Here is a 17,416-nt window from a genome sequence, read left to right as displayed (position 1 = left end):
ACCTAGGGCTTGAGTAAGAGCTTAGACACTGTCGCTAAACGTTTGTGCTCAAGGCTAGCACTTCATTGATTGAAAGACAGCAGAACTTCTGAGTTTTCTGTTTTGTGGTACTGAGGAATTGAACCCAGGGCTTCGTGCTTACTATGAGAGCACTCAACCACCGAGCCTCAGGAGTGAACGAGATGTAAATAGATAACGATTGCTGTATATAAATATTTTGTACACAAAAAGAGATTTCTGCATATTATTAAAGTATAGATAATATTGCTACCAATTCTTAGGTATTAAATTATGTCTCCATTTAATGATGTTTCGCAGTTAACAATTAATAAAGCATTAATTAATAATTACTCAATATCCCATAATTGTTTATCATGTATGTACATATAGCCGTACATATAATTAGATATTTCATAGAATGAGACCAATGTCTATATATTGTTAAATTATGCATCATGTCTTACTCCCAATTATTAGTTATGTCTCCATGTAATTTTTATTCTTTTAATGCTTAATAAAATATTAATTAAACTTAGTGCACATCCTACACTTATTGCATCTAATTTTATCCTAGAATGATTCATTACTAATTCAATCTGTTTATCATTTACTGTAGTGGTAATTCTTCTACCTATGATGTTTTTTACCTTTATTACATCCTATTACGTAGTATATAGATTTGCATCCAAATTATACATCCTACCTGACAACGAGCATTTTCACAGAAAAGGAAAACGTGTCATGCTCGGATTCTCACTCCAAGATTACATATTTGGGAGTGCTGGGATCTAAACTCGGGGCAAAGAAGGCTCAGTTCATGAATGGGTGACTGCCAGCACAGCAGCCACTAGCCAATTCAGCTGCCAGGCAGTGCCCAGGCCCTGAGATTGAGCCCCGTATATTGACTCCAAATTGTGCTTAGTGTAGTTATTCATTTTATTTTTTTATTCATTTAGCATTTATTTTATTGACTGCTATAACACATGGAATATTTACTACATTTATTACATAGGTTATAGAATTGCCTATGTATGAAACTTCACACCTGACACCCAGGACTTCCACAGAAAAAGAAAACATGTGTCACCCTGTGTCTTATTGCATGATTCAATTTTTGTTAGTGCTGGCATCTGAACTCACAGCCTACCTGGCCCAATTCATGAATGGGTGAGTATCAACATGCCAGCCTGTGGTATATGGAGCCGACAAGCAGTTCCGAGCACCTGAGATTTAGCCCCAGGGGTTGACAAAACAAGAACAGATGGACATTCAGATTGTAGTATACAAATAAATATAGATCTTTATAGAGTGCCAGAGATGTCTATACATTGTTTAGTTATATAGGCTACATTCCTACCAATTCTTGGGTATTTATTATGCCTCCATGTAATTAATATTACTGTTTTCATCCTTAATGAATTATTCATTATATCAACCACTGTCCTGAAACTATTGTGTCCATGTAATTAATAGTTTTCTTTTAATGTGTCAAAAATATTCATTAAAATCCATCGGCCTCCTAAAATCACTCTCTAATTTTATGCTAGTATCATTCAGGAACAAGTAATTCAACCTTGACATTCGTAACTTTCCATCAGTATTCCTATGAATCGGAACGAGACAATTAGGATCTCCCTCCATTGGTAGGGGTCAGGACCTTGCTTCGAACACAGGGCCTATGTTGTCGTGTTGGCCCATGGCTTCTCTGGAAGAACGACAGCCTTCAGCAATGCCAGGTTACCAACATTTTTCAGCCCTGTCATTTAGACCCAAGATGGTCACCTTGAAAAGAAAACAAATGTAAAACCGGCAGCCATCTGCAAGTTACTGTTTTTTTTTTTTTTTTCCTGTGTCGTTTTATTTATTTATTTTTCCTGTCAGCCTATGAGGCCCAGGAACCTAGGTTCGCCTGTGGTTCCAGTTTCTGCAACCCAGCCTAGAGTGATGAAAGCTGAGGCAGAGTTGCTATGCCCTGAGTTCAAGCCCTGTGCTTGACAAAATAAAAATACATAATACATACATGCATACGTACATATACATTAAAATATTTAAACAATCATTAGGCTACTTGGCATTGTATTCATGCCATTTTTTTCTGCCAGACCTGGAATTTGAACTCAGGGTCTGGGTAAATCTGCATTCCTGTGGGGGAAGGGAAAGCTCACAGTGCTGGAAGACAAGAAAGACAGGCTTGTTCCTAGCATTCGTAAAAATAATATTTGTACACATTTTACATACAAGATTTATATTTAAATACACATGTTTACTGCATAATGCAGTTAGTGCAGTTATTCATTTTATTTTGTTTTTTATTTATTCATTATATATTTTAGAGAGTATGATTACAAGTATGATATTTTTTACATCCTATTACACAGAACATAGATTTGCCTATGTATTATACATCATTCCTGAGACCCAGGACATTCACTTATAAGGAAAACTAGTGGGACAATTGTCTTCTTCCACCAGGATTAAGTTTTTGACAGTTCTGTGATTTGAACTCTGGGCCTAGAAGGCCCACTTCCTGAATGGGTCAATGTTAGCACACCACTCTGACGCAAGTGAAGTTGTCGGGCAAATTTGAGGACCTGAGATGAAGCCCTAGGAGTGGCCAATATATAAACAGATAGATGTGTAGATTGCAGCGTGTGTGTGCATTTACATATGTATATGAATCTATAAATAAAGTTATATAGAGAAACAAATAGACATTTATGTAGATTCTAGTGGATAACTCTGTATAAAGAATGATGACCTATATCTTATTTTTATATATTCTATTACTATGAATTATTTGGTCTAAAATTATGCCTCCATTAATTAATCACGGTGGGAGACTTAATAAAGTATTAATTAAATTAATCAATGACCTATATTTATTGCGTACAATCTTATACTACAATGACTAGCTAATTAGTAGTTCAATTGGTACATTACAAAGATTCTATTATTGTTCCTATAAACAGGAACGTGTAGGTGAAAGTCCCAGGATCAATCTCAGGGCCTAGGTGTCTTCGCTGGGCTCAGGCTTCACTGACAGCCCACCAGACTTCGGCCATGCAAGGACATGTACAATTTTCAAGCTGAGTCATTGAGAGTCAGGATGGTCACAGTGCAAAGGAAACAAAGGTAAAACTGTTGTCTAAAACTTCCTGGTTTTTCCTCCTCCATCTTGGTTGGTTTATATTTTTGCCAGAGCTGGGAGTTGAACTCGGGTTGTAGGAACCCTGGATCATCTGTGGGTGTAAAAGCTGCACCCCAGCCTAGGGTAATAAAGGCTAAGGCAGAGTTGTGGCGACCTGAGTTCAAGCCCCGTGCCTGCCCTCCCAAAAAAGTTAAGGTCCTGGATAGGAGTTTGAGCCATTTTATCTGTCATACCTGGAATTTGAACTCAGGGACTGGGTAACAGTATTGTGCTCTGGGTGAAGTGAAAGCTAACCTCCTAGAGGAAAGAAAAATCCGGAACATTTCCCAGTGTGTGAATTCCAGCCCTAGAAATGGCAAAAAAAATAATATTTATATACATGTATAATATATATCATACACATGTATTTGCATAGATATTACATATTGTATCTAGGGCACAATATTTCCACAGAAAGGAAACCAGGTCAACATTGGCTTCTTACTCCCCTATTGACTTCGGCACTCCTGGGATTTGAACTCAGGGCCTGGAATGTCTAATTCATCAAGGGGTAGTTTAAGCACAGCATCCTCAAACAAATTCAATGCCAGGCAGTTCCCAGGACCTGAGTTCTAGCCCCAGGATTGGCCAATATATAAATAGATAGATGTGCAATTTGCTGCAAATATATGTAAATAAATATATATAGTGAGAGAAAGAGAGAGATGTATATGTATATTCCAGTGTACATTTAAATATAAAAATATTATAGAATGTGAGATGTCTATATATTATTAAATTACATGTAATATATTACTAGTAATTATTAGGTATTGAATTATGCCTCTATTTAATGAAGTATCATGGATTAAGGCACAATAAAGTGCTTCCTTGTGTAAATGGAGCTCACAGACAATTTCTAGGCTCATAGTTCAAGCCTCAGGATCTGCACTAAAAAAAGGGAGCCAGTAACTGCATGTGTATGTGTATATATGCATGTATTTCTATCAGTGAACATCATAGTCGTTATGAAGAATAGCACCCAGTAAATTTGCTTTGAATTGAATGATGTCATAGCACAGAGAGTGCTTTCAAGACAGTGCATGTTCCTGGTCAAAAAAAATTTAAGACCGTCCTTGGAATTTGAACCATTTTTCTGACAGGCCTGAGATTTCAACTCAGGGTCTGATTAACTCTCTGACACTGTGGGGGAGGGGAAAACCACCATCGTTGAAGACAAGAATTTCAGACCGGTTTCCAGGGCCTGAATTCAAGCCCCAGCATTGGAAAAAATCCTTTATTTATTTTTTATTGATTTTATTTAGTAGTATTACATATATAACATTTATTTCACTTATTACATCTTATGACATTGACTTATTTCCATATAGATTATACATCACACAGAGACCCAGGACTTTCACAGAGAAGGAAAAAAATGTGTCAAAATTGTCTTCTGACTCTACATATAAACTTTTGGCCAGGCTGGGATTTGAAATCACAGCCCACAATGCACAAATCATGAATGGGTCAGTTGTAAAAAAAGTCTTTGGCAAACTGAACTGCAAGCCATTTCTGAGGACCTGTGATCAAGCAATAGTAGTGGCGGGTAGACAGATAGATAGATTGATAGACAGACAGACAGACAGACAGACAGACAGACAGACAGACAGACAGACAGACAGACAGACAGACAGACAGACAGATAGATAGATAGATAGATAGATAGATAGATAGATAGATAGATAGATAGATAGATAGATAGATAGATAGATAGATAGATAGATAGATAGATAGATAGATGTGTAGTTTGTTATGTATATAGAGAGAATGTGAGGATATTAAATTATATATATTATGAATTATTAGTTATTAAATTATGCCTCCTTTTAATGAAATGATGTATCATGGTTGAATACTTACTAAAGCATTAATGTAAAAGTAGTCAGTATTCCTTAATTGGGAGAATCATACCATGGTGCTAGAATGGAAGACATTATCCAATACGTTTTGTGTGGCATTCTATAAGAGAATCATGAACTAACTGCAAATTTAATTGTTACTTTTATAACATTCCATTGGGCATTCCCATGGATAGGAATGATTTTCTCAAGATCTCCCTCCATTTGTAGATGGCGGTACTGGCACTTCAATTCCAGACCTGGGTATTTTACTTCGAAATGCAAACCATTGGAATTGCACTGTGAAGATTTCAAATTGTCAGGATGAAAGAAAAGAATGAGAAGAAAAGAAAGCCAAGTGTCTGTGGATCCTACCTGTAATCCTAGCTCTTCAGGAGGCTGAGAGGTAGAGAATGCCAGTTTGAATTCAGCCAGGACAGGAAATTCCACCACACTTTTATTTCTGAGGGATTAGAGGAATAAAAATTCCCATGAACGGAGCTCTGACTCAAGGGCAGAGCGCTACCCTTGAGCAAAAGTAGCTCAGGAACATTGCCTAGTCTCACAGTAAAATCCCTGGACCAGCCAATAAAAAAAAAGCCAGTAACAACATGTCTCCCCATGATTGTATGCATGTATTTCTACTGATGAAGGTCTAGAGTTCCTATGATGAAAGGTATCCAGCTAGGCAATTTGTTTGAATAGAATGATTTCATAGAACAGAGAGAGTTTTCAAGACAGTGCATGTTCCGGGGCTCCTCTCAGTGTTCCCATTGTAGCCTGAGGTTTTCTCCACATCGGGGACTGCTGGAAGAAGTCTTCCTCATTGTTGGAACAGGCCTCACTTCTGTACAGCTGAGTGATAAAAAAAAACTCCTTCTAGGCCAATTAGTGAGGAGTTTGGGTAGGCTCTGAAGGCCAGGAGAAAAAGGCCTCTATGTACCTTAAGCTATCTCTCTGTCGAGAGCTCTGTTGTGACAGGAAGACTTCATTTGTGCAGCTCCCGTGGCCAAGTTCCCTGCACTTATCCTGTCTTTATTAGACTATGTTCCAGTGTTGAAATAACAATTAATTCAAGGGTCGTTCTGGCAGACAACTAGGGAGCGGAACCTAATGAAATGATTCATTATTGGCAATGATGCCTCCCTGGGTTTCCAAAAGCTTGCTAAATCAAAGCACATATGTAATATCACTATGCTTCCTGTCATCTAGGGCTGGTGAAACTCAACAGATTTTGAAATTTTGACCTCTCCTAGTTGGGCCCTGGGTAGCTGTGTTTCAGGGTTGAACACAGGACCTGGATACTGACCATGAGCTCAGAGCAGAAGTTCAGTTCTTTATCATTTGGTGTCACAGCTTCACTTCTGGTATCTGTGTGTGTATGTGTTTGTGCATGTATGTGTGTTCATATACTTGTCCTGGAGCTTCAACTCAAGACCTGAATACTGTACCTGAGTTTCTCCTGTACAAGGATATCACTCTACCACTTGAGGCACACAGCCATTCCAGGCTTTTTTCTAGTGATGTAGTACTAAGGAATCCAACCCAGGGATTCATACATGCAAAGCACTGTACTCCTAAGACACATTCCCAGCACTCTACTTTAGATTTCTTTCTTTCTTTTGTTGGAAGTTGGAGGTATTTAAGTCTAGTCCTAGGTGTTGTCCTTGAGCTCTTTAGCTGAAGCCAATCACTCTACCACTTGAGCAACAGCACCCCTTGAGATTCTTGGTGGGTCACTGGAGAGAAGCGTCTCAAGCAATTTCCTGCCCAGGCTGGCTTTGGGCCTTGGACTGTGATCCTCAGCTCTCAGTGTCCTGAGTACCTAGGATGACAGGCACAAGTCAGCAGCCACTAGCTTCCACTTCAAGTTTCTAAGTGGTGAATAGGAGATCATAGTCTCATGGGACCTTTGTGTCTGGGATAGTTTTGAACCCAGATCGTCAGATCTCAGCTTCCTGAGTAGGCAGGATGACAGACCTCAGCTACTACACGCCTAGACTGTAACAGTCTGTTGCAAGGGGGTCCTTGGCTCCATGTGGTAGAGCGCTACCCATGATCCCCACTGGTAAGTGTCAGTAGCTAGGCCCTGAGTTCAAGGTTCATGATCAAGAAACAAAAACCAAAACAATTGTGTGCAGGAGACAACTCACTAGAGTTAGGTACATACATAATTTTGGCCCTGACATGAGGACATATCTGAGCCACAAGTTTCTCATCTGCACAATAATCTTACTTGTGGACCTCTTACAAGAACCAGATGAAAAAATGCACCCCATGAAGGACTCAGCACACAACAACTCATGAAAGACTCATCACATAACTGTAACCCACATAATGTCATTAGAATTAGGGTGCTTTCATCAGTATCACCATTCTTTCAGAAACACGCCACATACAATCCAAATTTAGATTTTAGAGTGGTGAGGGTTTTTTTGGGGGGAGTCAGCCACGGGGATTGCACTGAAATGTTGGGGGTACTGTACTAAGGTCTTTTGATCAGACTAGAACTCTACCACTTTAAGCCACAGCTCAGAGTTTCTCACACTTCCTCTTAGGGCTGGGTTTTAAACCCACCAGTGTCAGATATCAACTCCCGAGTATCATGGATGACAGGGTGAGCAAGCCAGCAGCATCTAGTCCCTGGCACTGGGTTCCAGTGGTTTACCTCTGGCTAATTCAGGTTAGATGGTAAATGTCAGCACTAGACCCCCAGCTTTCTCTCTGATGAGGTATTTACAGCCCTATCCTTATATAGTTGCAGTCAGATCATTCTATCTTTTCCTTTTTTTTTGGTTTGGTGCCTGTCCTGGGTCTTGAGTAAGGATCTAGACACAGTCCCTAAGCCTTTATGCTCAAAGCTAGTGCTCGAATGTTTGAGCTGCAGCACAACTTGTGGATTTCTCTATGCAAATGGTAGTGAGGAATCGAACCAAGGGCTTTGTACTTACTAGGCGAGCACTCTACCACTGAGCCTCAGTAGTGACAAGTGTATAAACAGATAAATGTGTAGATTGGTAGATAGACAGACAGATAGATAGATAGATGTAGATATATTTAACGAGAGATGTCTGTAAATTATGAAATTGAATATAAATATTGACAATTAAATTATTCCTTCCTTTTTAAGTATCATGATTGAATGCATAATAATGTATTAATTGAAAATTAGTCAATGTAGTATAATTGTTGTGTATAATTTTATAATATAATCGTACACTAACTACTAATGTAATTGTTACTTTTACAACATTCTATTTTTACAGATGTCTATTGGAAAGCATTTCTTCTTTAATTTTAATTTTTTTAATTTGTTTTTTTTTGGGGTCCGGTTGTGGGTCCTGAACTCTGGGCCTTATCGCTGTCTCTCAGCTCTTCAGCTCAAGGCTAGCGCTCTACCACTTGAGCCACAGCGCCACTTGCAGCTATTTTTCTTTTTGCTAATGTGGTGCTGAGGAATCGAACCCAGGGCCTCTAGCATTCAAGGCAAGTGCTCTACCACTGAGCCACCTTCCCAGCCCTGGAAAGCGTTTCTTAGAATCTCCTGCCAGACATTCATTAGTGGGAATCCGCGGATTCAACCTTCAGGCCTAAGTTGCTCATTTTGGCTTGGCTTCCCTAATAGCCCGCCAAACATCAGCAATGTAAGGTCATGTACGTTGTCTAGGCATTGTTATTTAGACCCAGGATGGTATTATACAAAGGAAAAAAAAGTAAAACCATCTGATTGAACTTCTCAGTTTTATCCTTTTCCTTTTTATTTTTTTTGCCAGCCCTGAGATCTGAACTCAGGACCTAGGATTCCAGGATCAACTTTGGAAGAAATGCCAAGATTTGAGTTCAAGCCTGGTGCTTGGACTAAAAAAAAATAACAATAATTATAATGATAACAATAATAATAATGATGATGATGATGATGATGATAAGGCCCTGGCTTGGAATTTGCACCATTTTACTGGCAGGCCTGGCATTTAAAATCAGGGTCTGGGAAACTCTGTGGCACTGTGGGTGAAGGGGAAGATCACCGTCCTTGAAGACAAGAACTTCAGAAAAGTTCCAAGGGCCTGAATTGAAGTCCGAGTACTGGAAAAAATAATACTAATATATGAGATCTATTTACATACATGGGTTTATTCCATATGACTTTTATTACCCTTATTTATTTAGTATAATTACAAATAAAACATTTATTTTATTACATCATATCATGTATACTGAGACCCAGGACTTTCACAGAGAAGGAAAAAAATGTGTGAAAATTGGCTTCTTACTCCATGAATACATTATTGGCCATGCGGGGATTTCAACTCACAGCCTACAATGCCCAGTCCACCAATGGGGTCACAGTCTTAGCCCGGAAGATCTGAGTACTTGTGGTCAAGCCACAGTAGTGCCATACATATATCTATATCTATATCTATATATCTATATAGATTATCTATCTATCTATCTATCTATCTATATATGTGTGTGTGTGCATATATATATATGTGTGTATATATATATATATATGCATATATATATATATATATATATATATAGTATACTGACAGAGGGAATGTGAGGATATTATTGAATTATATATTTTTACAAATAATGTGTTATTAAATTATGCATCCATTTAATGATGTATCATCATCTAATACTTATAAAATATTAATAAAAAATCAGTCAATATCCATAATCATACCATCGTGCTAGAACGGAAGATATAAATTCAATAATTTTTGTGTGGCATTCAAAAATAAAGTCATGAATTAAGTGCAAATTTAATTATTACTTTTATAACATTCCATTAGCATTCACATGAATAGGAATGAGTTACTCAGGATCTCCCATTATTTGTGGGTGGCCATCCTAGCATTCGTATTCCAGGCCTGGGAAGTTTACTTCGAATGCAAACCATTGGTATGACACCGTGAAGAATTCAGATTGTCACGATAAAAAAGAACAACAAGAAGAAAAGGTTGCCAGGTGTCAGTGGCTCTTGCCTGTAATCCTAGCCCCTCAGGGGGCTGAGATGACAATTTGAATTCAGCTGGGTAGGAAAGACTGCGATATTCATAGTTCTTAAGAGATCACAGGAAATGAAAATAACAACAAAAAAAACCCTGAGTGGTCCTGTGGCTCAAGTTGCATAGCACTACCCTTGAGCCAAAGGGCTCAGGGACATGGCCTGGATGATGGGCATTCAGCAGGTTGCCATGCCCAGTCCCCCAACCTTGACAAACTGGAACAAGCCCTCAGAGAGTGCTAAGTCTGAGCAGGCAGCTTGAACAAACATCCTTCAGTGCAGTTTAAGAACTGAAGCCAGGAAGCATTTGCCTGGGCTGGTGTGTACAACAGGTGAATTATGTCCTGACACTTATCAAGGGAAAACACAATTCTTAGGCTGTAGGAATTGTCGAAGGTTGTGGCTCCATATCCTATATCCCTCTGTAGGATGTGAGCCTAGGTCTCTGGGGCCTGCTGGCCATCACTCATTCATCATTCCTCATTGCCGAGTTTCAGGCTGGTCCTAAATCCTGGGAAGATAGAAAATAAGCAGCAATTTCTGTGCCAAAAGGGGTAATCCAATAAATCCCACTGTCATAACTCCTGTTAAAAGTAAGACTTCAGCTTCAAATGTGGCTTACTGGTAGAGTGCTTACTTAGCACACATGAAGCCCTGAGTTTGATTCCTCCCTAACACGGAAATAGAAAAAGCCAAAAGTGACACTGTGGCTTAAGCAATAAAAGTGCTAACGTTGAGCAAAAGAAGCTAAGGAACATGCCCAGACCCTGAGGTAAAGCTCCAAGACTGGCCAAAAACAAAAACAAAAAAAAACAAAACAAAGGTAAGCATGGTAAGACATTTTCTACTGGAACGTAGAAGAGGGCCGAGGTTATGGGTAACAGGTAGAGGGCAGGTGCTGTTGCCTCACCCCATTAACCTTAGGTATTCATGAGGCTGAGATTTGAGAATCCCAAATACAAGCCAGAAAGTCTATATGATACTCTTTTCTCCAATTAAACTCCCAAAAAGCCAGAAGTACAGCTGTGGTTGAAGTAGTAGAGTGCTAGTCATGAGCATAAAAGATCAGGGATAGCATCCAGGCCCTGAATTCAAACCCTAAGACTGGCACACGCACACACACGCACACACACACACACACACACACACACACACACACCAAGATAGAGAATTTGACAGTCAGCCTGCACAATTTCCACCTCAGAAACTCAATATTTAAAAAAAAAAGAGGGAGAAGGGAGGAAAATCTTGCTCTAGGAGGTGATATGATCAGTGCCAAAATTCCACAGGAGTTCTAAGATGTGGAACAGGACAGAGAGCCTCAGGCACAAGGTACAGCATGGGCAAAGGTATTGATTTGTGGGGTAGAGCATGTGGTGTGGATGGAATGAAGGTTCTGTGGCTTCATACAAGTCTGGCCGAACACTGAAGGTTGGGTCAAGTTTTGTACTTGAGTCACAGGTAGGGCAGAGGGAGGGGTCCCAGATTGAGGCCCAGAGAAAGATTAGCTTGACTCTTCACCAAAGACCCCAGACAATTTCTGTGGCTGGAAGCCTATTTTTCACAGCTCCTGACCCTCAGGCAGTCTTTGCATGGAGGAGTCAGGGCAAATGCAGGGAAGAACTCTTGCTTAAGAAAAGTTTCTAGCTCAATCCCACCAGTGGCTCACGCCCTGCAAACCCTAGGTACTCAGGAGCCTGAGAGCAGAGATCATGGGTCAAAGCCATCTCAGAGGAGGAAAGTTAGTGAGACTTTCTTGACCATGAACTAACAAAATCCAGAAATGGAGCTGTGGCTCAAGTGGTAGAATCTCCACATTGAGAAAAAACGTTAAGAGACTACAGGTCAGAACCTGAGTTCAGGCCCCAGAATTGGCACCTAAAAAATAAAGAAAAGCTTTCAGGAGCTCCTAGTCCACTGTGGTGATAGGCCTCATCAGCCAGACAAGGATGGCTTATGCTGGCCCTCCTAGCTCCTCAGGCTGACATGTGAGGATTGCCGTGCAAATCCAGCCTGGGCAGGAATGTCCGGGAGACTCTGATCTCCAGTGATCCACCAGAAAACCAGAAGCGGTGATGTGTCTGAAGTGCTAAGCTGACGAGCTGAGAGATGGTGCCCAGGCCCAGACTTAGAGCCCCATGACCAATACCTGGCCTACTTTGACCTCATGCTGTGGCTCTAGGCAGACTACTTTCCACTGGGCTCCTGATGGTCTTCCAATGTCTATGTGTCTTACAAGCCTTGAAAGCAGCCTCCCTAAAAGCCTTTGCCTACAGAGCGGGACACAGTACAAGACAAGAATCAAGCCTTGTGGCATGGAGGTCATAGGCCGGGTCATCAGAAGGGCATCTGTCATGAGTGCAGTATGGATCTGAGCACTAAATCGATGTCTCAGACCACGGTTCTGCATCAGAAGGGGTAGACCAGATAACGCCGGCTCACAAGGGAATCACAAGAATGTGAATTTGTCAGGCACACCGTGGGCAGGTTTTGGGCTCATGAGAGACTTGTAGGCTGAGGAATCCAAAGCAGGCTGGCTGCTGCTTGTAGCAGTCACTATATCCCAGGAGTCCCAGGGTTCAGAGCCCTGCTTAACTCACCATTGCTCATTGGCAGATGAAGGTCTGCTATCATGGGATAACTACAAAGGAGCATCCATAGTGTCCTTCCCTTGGTTCTATGGCCCCGTGCTGGGATGGAGGGGCAGGTTCCATGGAACTTCCTGCCATAGGCCAGACTCCTCAGCCCAAGAAGGACTTAAGGAGAAACTACTGACGTAGCTTGAGAGTTTACTTGGATTATGCCTCAGGACTGCCCCTAGTTCTAGCTCAGCTTATCATTACTACCTTCCTCAGTGTGTGTGTGTGTGTGTGTGTGTGTGTGTGTGTGTGTGTGTGTGTGTGTGTGTGTGTGTGTTTGTGTATGTGTGTGTGTGTGTGTGTGCATGCACACACACGTGCATGTGAATGTGTGCATGAGTGAAACTTAGTAGTAGGGCTTGACTTCAGGGCCTGTGCTCTGTCCCTCAGTTTTTTCATTCAAGGATAGCACTCTACCACTTGACCACAGCTTTTCTTCCAGCTTGCAGGTGGTTCTTGGGAGAGGAGAGTCTCACAGACATTTCTTGTTGGGCTGCATCTGAATGTTAGTCCTCCGATCTCAGCCTGCTGAGGGAGCTAGGAATATGAGAGCATGAGCCATTAGAATCTGGCCTCGCTTTCCTTCTTGGATAAAACAGAATACCTATTTCCTAGCCAAGCACCCATCTACAGCTATCCCTCTTTCCCTTCCCCTAACCCTCTGGGATTCAGAGGAAACATACTCTTCCCTGAGGACAAAGAAAAAGGATGCCCTGACAGGTTTGAGCTTTATGTTCTCCACAGAGTCAGGGGCTGCTGGGAGCTGATGTACAGGTCAGAGATCTAGGCCAGGGCAAGTAGACAGCTGTTAGAACAGATAGTATGAAAAGACATCCGTGCAGCTGCATGCAAGTGGCTCATGCTTATAATCCTAGCTACTCAAGGCTGACACTGGAGGATCAATCAAGATTCAAAGCTAGCCTTGGCATACTCTTATCTCCAAAGAATCACCAAAAAGCTTGGAAGAAGAAATACTATAATTCAAATGTTAGAGCACCAAACATGTGCAAACAAGCTAAAGGTTACCCCTAGGCTCTTCAAGCCTTGATAAACACACACACACAGAAACACACACACACACAACCCATATGCATGCAAAATCAGAGATTTCCACACTGTAACCTTTGGGTATTCTCTGCCTTTTTCCCCACTAAGTCTGGTGGTTGTTGGCCTAGGAGTTGGATGCATCCAACACCACCTGACATCTATAATTTTGGGAACACACTGGCTATAACGTCAGCCTTCCCCAATCCCAGTTCCTTGATTGGATCATAGTCTATCCAGACCCTTTGGGGTTCCTTTTACAGACTTGCCAAGATCCTTTAAAGAGGCATCACACGCTGGTCACTGGTGGCTCAAGCCTGTCAAGTTAGCTACTCAGGAAGGTGAGATCTGGCTTCCAAGCCAGCTCGGGTAGGAAAGTGTGAGACTCTTATCCTTGAAGAACCATCAGAAAACAAGAAGTGTCCCTGTGCTCAAGTGGTAGAGTGCAAGCCTTGAGAAAAAGAGCTCAGGGACAGCTCTCATGGAAAACAACAACAAGGAGAGGCATTGCATGTTGGCTTTGGGATTGGCATGGGCCAAATATTGGAAATTTCAAGTGCACCAAGATAAAGCAATACTTCCTTTAATCCCATGCTCTTCTATCTTGTCCAAACCGTGGCCTTGGCCATGCTTTGGGTCAAGATGGCTCTGGCTTGACGGGAAAGCTCCAAGGAGGAAGATCCCAGACCAATTGCCCTGGCTCCTTCCTCCATGCTCACACTGCTGCTTCTGCTCTTTGCCATAGACCTTCTTCCTGAAATCCATCCATGAGATCATTGACACCAACACAATGGTGAGTGGTGGGTCCAGCCTAACTCGGGGAAGTCAGAGGTGGAAGTCAGATTGGGACTAGGAGCTTCTACCCTGGGTGTGGGCTGAGGCCAGTGCTGACATTTATTTCATCCTGAGCCTTGCAGGGGCAGGGGACAGTGTAGACAAAACATTGCGTCAGGTAAGACGGGAATCTGTAGGACCACTTGTGTTGGGGAGACTGTGGGACTCAGGGGACCACTGTTCTTGGTACTCTTCTCTCAGACGTCCCTCTCCCTCTCTCATCCCTCAATACTAAAAGAGAAACTTTAAGTAAGGGTGTCGATGAGGGGGCAGGGAAGTATTTCCGCGTGAGCCAGACTTGTGCTTCATATTCATCCTAACCCCTAATTCCTATTTATCTGAGGATTGGCCATATGGGTTTAGGGGTGGGGGATCATCCTAGATGAGAATGTAGCTCAGAGATAGTCACCTAGCAAGCCTGAAGACCTGGGTTCAATTCCACCAAGAAACCCTGGAAGGGGAGGTGGGGCTCAACTTGTAGACCACCAGTCTTGATCAAATGGAGCTCAAGGACAGTGGCCAGGCCCTGAGTTCAAGCCCGATAACTGGAAGAACAAATCTTTGTTGAGGCTTTATTTTCCCTTTGGAAACGATTTATGCTTTGTGATAAACACAACATGGGCCTCTTCCCTGGCCACCAATGGGCCATTAGATGTCCCTGGAATTTGGGCCTCCTCCCAGCAGCCTCTGCTCTACTCGGCCCACAGTTTACCCTTCCATCACCAGACAGATGGAGGCCTAGAGAAGCCCACCTGGCCACCTAGTTCTGGTGGCTGCTGAGGATTTTGGGACTCAGCATGTCACATAGGGAGTCATCATCCCCATCAGTCTACAGGAAAAAGAGATGGAGCACTGCAAGCCTGAGTGCACCAGCTGTGGTAGTTTTGGATTTGGGGATCTGCCGCAGGATATGCTCTGTGGGCTAGTCCTGTACGGGGCATGGAACCCTGACCTCTCCTCTTGCAGTTTCCACACTATCCTGAAGTTGCAATTCTTCAAAACCTTTCTGCGCCTACCTCATCTTGACCACCCATGAGCCTGAGGCCTCTGAAGCAGCTGCACTGGTGGGGAGCCCAGCCTGTGTTGGCATCTGGAGCCCCGTGTAGGAGTGAGAGCAGCTCTTGCAGCTATCTACTCTTCATCTTCTCCTGGGACAGCTGGCACATGCACGGGGCTTTCTCCTGACACAGCTGATCCAGAATGAGCATCTGTCCTTTAAATGCCAGGAGGGATTCCTGGGCAGTGCGGATATGTGCCGACAGCTGGTTGCATCAATGGTGGAGCTCATCTGCAGGACTCGGGAAGTCCACCTCATCAGGCAGGTTGTGGATGAAGCAGATTTTCTTCTTGGATGCCCGCATGTCCCACTTCCCATTCTCCCACATGTTGTGGTGGCAGCTCACGGGGTGGAGGACCTGTGGCTCTGGCTCTATCTGGCACTGAGCTGTCCAGAAAGGGGGAGTGCCTCAAGCAGTCCGGCAGGAGATTCCCCATGTGGATCTCAGCCTCTGACAGTGCTAACAGAGCCACATCCCTCTCAGTTTGGGGGACATCTCCATCCTCTGCCATGGGCACATTGAGGAGAGTCGCCTCCTCAGATTTTGCTTCTCCAGGGTTCACAGCTTCCCCTTCCACAGGGAAAGCCAGGAACCTCAGCTGGGCCTGCAGGTGCTTCCTCTGTAGACTGGTCACTTCCAGGCACTTGAAACTGTCCTGTCACTTTGGGGGCACCACCTAGTGCCCCAGTTGGTCGGACCCTGCAAATGTTTCAGCTGCTCCAACAGCTGGGTCAGCTTCTGCAGGTGCTACTGCAGGACCTACTACTTGGAGCACAGCTGCTCACTTGAAGTGATATGATGCTCACAGGTGGCTCTGAGCTCCTGTATCTAGGCCAGAGACTGCTCCTGCTGCTCCTACATTTCCCGAATCGCTTGGCTCTCTCTCAGCCACCTCTTTCCATTCCTCTATCTTCTCCTCTGAGCCGTCCAGCTGTTCCGGCAGATGTTTCTTCACCTGCTGCTCTGAGTCCAACGATGCTAGAGAGAGCCTCCTTCTCACTGCTCACCCTGTGGAGAGCGTCCCGCAGCAAGACCAGCTGTTCCTCCAGCTGTGGGTTGCACACACATGCACATCGTGGGGTCTCGGGGATCTCCTGCCGATCCTTGGTTTTCTTCTCTAGTCTTCCCAGTTGCTCCTGCTGCTCCCCAATCTGGAGATGGAGTCTCTGGTTTTCCTGGACCTAGATATGAAGTTGTTCCTCCAGGTATTTCAACCCCATCTGCTGCGGTAGGTGTGGGCCTGCAGTTGATGCTCCTCCTGAGATGGACCCTCGGGGGGCCATGGCTCTGCCAGCTTCCTTCTCTGTCCCCCCAGTTATTCTCTAGGTGCAACACCTACCTCGATCCTCACTCCTTCTCCTCTGTCAGTTGGTTTACCTGTTCGGTCAGCCAACACGCCTCCTCCTTCTGCGCGGACCTCTCAATGCTCAGGTTCTACGAGAAGGTGTCTGTCTCCAGATTTGCTGCGGTCACCATTCAGCTCAGGTTGTCCTGAAGTCTCTTTAGTACCTCACACCCGTCCAGCACTTGTTGGAACTTGAAGATTCTGTTCTTCTTGTTGCTCCTCTATGTCCAGAGTGCTTCCAGCTTCTCCTAAATCTCTGTGTTCACTTGCGCCAGGTCATAGAAACTACTGGGTTTTTCCTTGAGTTGAAGTGTTACATCATTCAGCTGTTCAAACAATATTTCAGTCTCCTTCTGTAAGTAGTAACCACAGAAGCCTCCATCTCCGGCTCCCCCATGTACTGCTCTGCGGCCTGTAGGCAGCTGGTTAGAGCTTCGTGCTCCATTTCTCTGTC

Source organism: Dipodomys spectabilis, unplaced genomic scaffold (genome assembly GCF_019054845.1).
Source record: "Dipodomys spectabilis isolate Male_0828 unplaced genomic scaffold, ASM1905484v1 ptg000529l, whole genome shotgun sequence".
Lineage (NCBI taxonomy): Eukaryota > Metazoa > Chordata > Mammalia > Rodentia > Heteromyidae > Dipodomys > Dipodomys spectabilis.
This window is presented reverse-complemented; position numbering follows the sequence as displayed.